Genomic DNA, 3048 nt, shown 5'->3' with positions numbered 1-3048 from the left:
TGGGGGAGCGCCGTGTATAGCCGAGCCCGGGGGACATCGATCCTGCGCGCGCGCCCTCCTGGTACCGCCAGGACATCGTTCACCCTGCACTGCCTGCCATCGGCGTGTACCCAGAGCCGGTATAGGGCGCCGCCATGCAGATGGCGGGGGATGGGTTAATGATGGTTAACCCCTTCGTGACTGAGGTCTTTTTTCCCCCCATTGTTTTGCACCCGTGTTATATTCCGCATTTTAGGCCTGAAAATATATTTTCTGGAAGCCGAGACCCCGTAGAATATAATGGCGGCAGTTGCAAATTTTTATGTTGCGCGATATTAGCGCAACTCCATATCAAACCCCAAAATTTAGTGAAAAAATGTACTTAAATGCCCCAAAGCACAATAGAAAACCCATTTGTCAAATAAAATATAAAAGACGAGGTTACGACGAGTAAATAGATACCCGACATGCCCGCGTTACAACATTGTGCGCGTCCGTGAAACGGCGACAAACTTCAGCACCCCAAAAAGTCCATAGACGACGCTTTAAAAGCCCCCACAGGTCATCAATTTAGGGATACCCAAAAATACTGGCCCTAGAATTATCGCTCTCACTCCGGCGTGCGCGGCGATACCCAACATGTGTAGCGCGTTCGCCGTTTTCACACGTAGGCGCACCCGACGCGTGCCAGATTTTAGAAGACACTTTCTTCAAGCCGTGGTCCAGGAAGAAGTCTGGCCATGATATTTATGCAGGACAATGTTCCATCGCATGCATCCAAGACCCAAACCTTACTGAGAACTTGTGGGCCCTTCTTATACGGGGGATTTACTTCCTCACTTGTACTTTCTTCAATACTCAGGTTTGGGGTTTAGTAACATTTTGGATGGACGGAGAGCGCCGGATGTTCAATAATGAAATGAATCCTCAAAAATACAACTTGCCTAATAATTGTGCACCCCCCCTCCCCCCCTCCTCCTGCTGCTATGTATATAAACATATTACATATTGATCTACACGCATGTATATCATGTTCCGTATTTGGATTGGGAAAGGAGAACGCCGATAATATTATTCACATTGTAACAAAACTTCTTTCATAAAATGTATCCGAAGCTGACAAGTTATTTAAAGGAGAACTATGGGGTCAGTGTTTTTCCCCATAGTTCTCCTTAGGGTAACGGGAGGACACAAACTAGCGTCCTCCCGTCACCCTAAGCTCAGTATATAGGGAGCTACAGCTCGCGGTATACTGAGACGCCGCAGCCGGAGCTGATCCGGACATCGATGTCTGGATCCGCCCAGCTGGGTGAGTGACAGCTGGCTCCGCCTATCTAGAGGCAAGGCCAGCTGTACCCGCCCCCTCCCCCGTCCGATCCGCCAGTCAGCGCTGGAGGAGCGGGGAGGGGGGAATCCCTGCAGGGAGTTGTGAGTGACAGTCACGGCTCTCTGCAGGGAGATGATCGAGGAGTGAGCGAGCGCCGGTATGTGTTCGCTCACCTCCCGATCTACTGAGCCGACCTGTGACAGTCTCATTGTCACAGGTCGGCTGGAACTATGAGGTGAGTGAAAAGCCCCCCCCCCCCCTTCCCCCCTCATAGTTCTCCTTTAAGAAAACGAGGGGTCAGGATTTGCGCTCTGCATTGTCCCCAGGACTGAAAATGGCAGAAAATCCCACCGTTGTCACCGGAACAGGAAGTGAAGGCAATCTGTGAGTGGGGACACCTGTTCTCTGAACTGGACGCTAGACATGTGCAGGGCAAAAAGATTCGTTTCGGACGAAACAAATGAAAGTGAGAAACGTTTTCATTTATATCGTCAACGGAAACAAATTTTAACGCGGTTTTCGGATTGCCTCCGAATCCAAAACTGCAGAACAAGCGGCGGCCGTATCAGCTGCTAGCGCATTCTGCGCGTGTGTGCCGCCATTCTGGAGTATATTTTGGTATACACCAAGATGGCGGCACCCGAATAGGTGGGAATAGTATACCAAGATATACTCCGATCTGGCCGCCGCCCGATCTGATCTCTCTATATACAAAGTGATATCACCCCCCCTCCCCCCATCCCATCCCCCCATCACCCACCATCTCTGCTTTCTATCCACAGCCTGGCCATGGAGACCGCGCTTTTCCTCCTCTGCTGTTCTATGGTGGTCACGACAGCGCTTGGTATGTATGAACATTAGAGTGTAAGCTCCTTTGTACAGAGACTGATGTGACTGTGGGGGGAGGGGGCATTAGAGTGTAAGCTCCTCTGTAGAGAGACTGATGTGACTCTGGGGGAGGGGACATTAGAGTGTAAGCTCCTCTGTACAGAGACTGATGTGACTGTGGGGGGGGGCATTAGAGTGTAAGCTCCTCTGTACAGAGACTGATGTGACTGTGGGGGAGGGGACATTAGAGTGTAAGCTCCTCTGTACAGAGACTGATGTGACCGGCTCAGTGTTCTCTGTACAGCGCTGCGGTATATGTCAGAGCTATACATGTATAATATTGTGCCTGTGGGAGGAGTCAGACTATTCGGGACGGTTGAGTCTCGCAGAATTCGGACATGTTCCCCTCTCTGTACTTCCACGTTGGGACGTCTGTAACAAATTAGGAGTTTCACGTGAATCATATTTCTGGACGGCGAATCGTTCCCGGGCAGCGCAGCCAAGACTCCTCCCCAGCTCCGCCCCCTTCTCTGTAGGCAGCAATTCATGAAGATCTCACTGGCAGCCTACATCACTATGAATCATACTTTGTAAAGACTGCGGCCGCTGGTAGGGGAGCCGTCGGAGTGCCGGGGGCTGATCCTGGAATTGGCTCAATATAGAACAAGAGGATTATGGGAAGGAATGCAGCCATGGCGGCTTAACGGCCTTATCCCTCCTGCGGGATGGTCATGTGACCGCTATGCGATTATAGGAAAACATGCAGATATGCACCGTGTCATCCTGGCAGAACATAATGGGGGTTATAGTCCCCTTTAAAGATGTGGAGTGGTGGAGGGGAATTTAGGTTTGGTTTAAATTCAGAACAATGGCAGATAACCCCCCCCCCCCAAAAAAAAATATCTGACTTTCCG

This window comes from Nanorana parkeri, unplaced genomic scaffold, assembly GCF_000935625.1.
Source record: "Nanorana parkeri isolate BGI_ZX_2015 unplaced genomic scaffold, ASM93562v1 scaffold1663, whole genome shotgun sequence".
Classification (NCBI taxonomy): Eukaryota; Metazoa; Chordata; class Amphibia; order Anura; family Dicroglossidae; genus Nanorana; species Nanorana parkeri.
Note: the sequence above shows the minus strand (reverse complement) of the source record.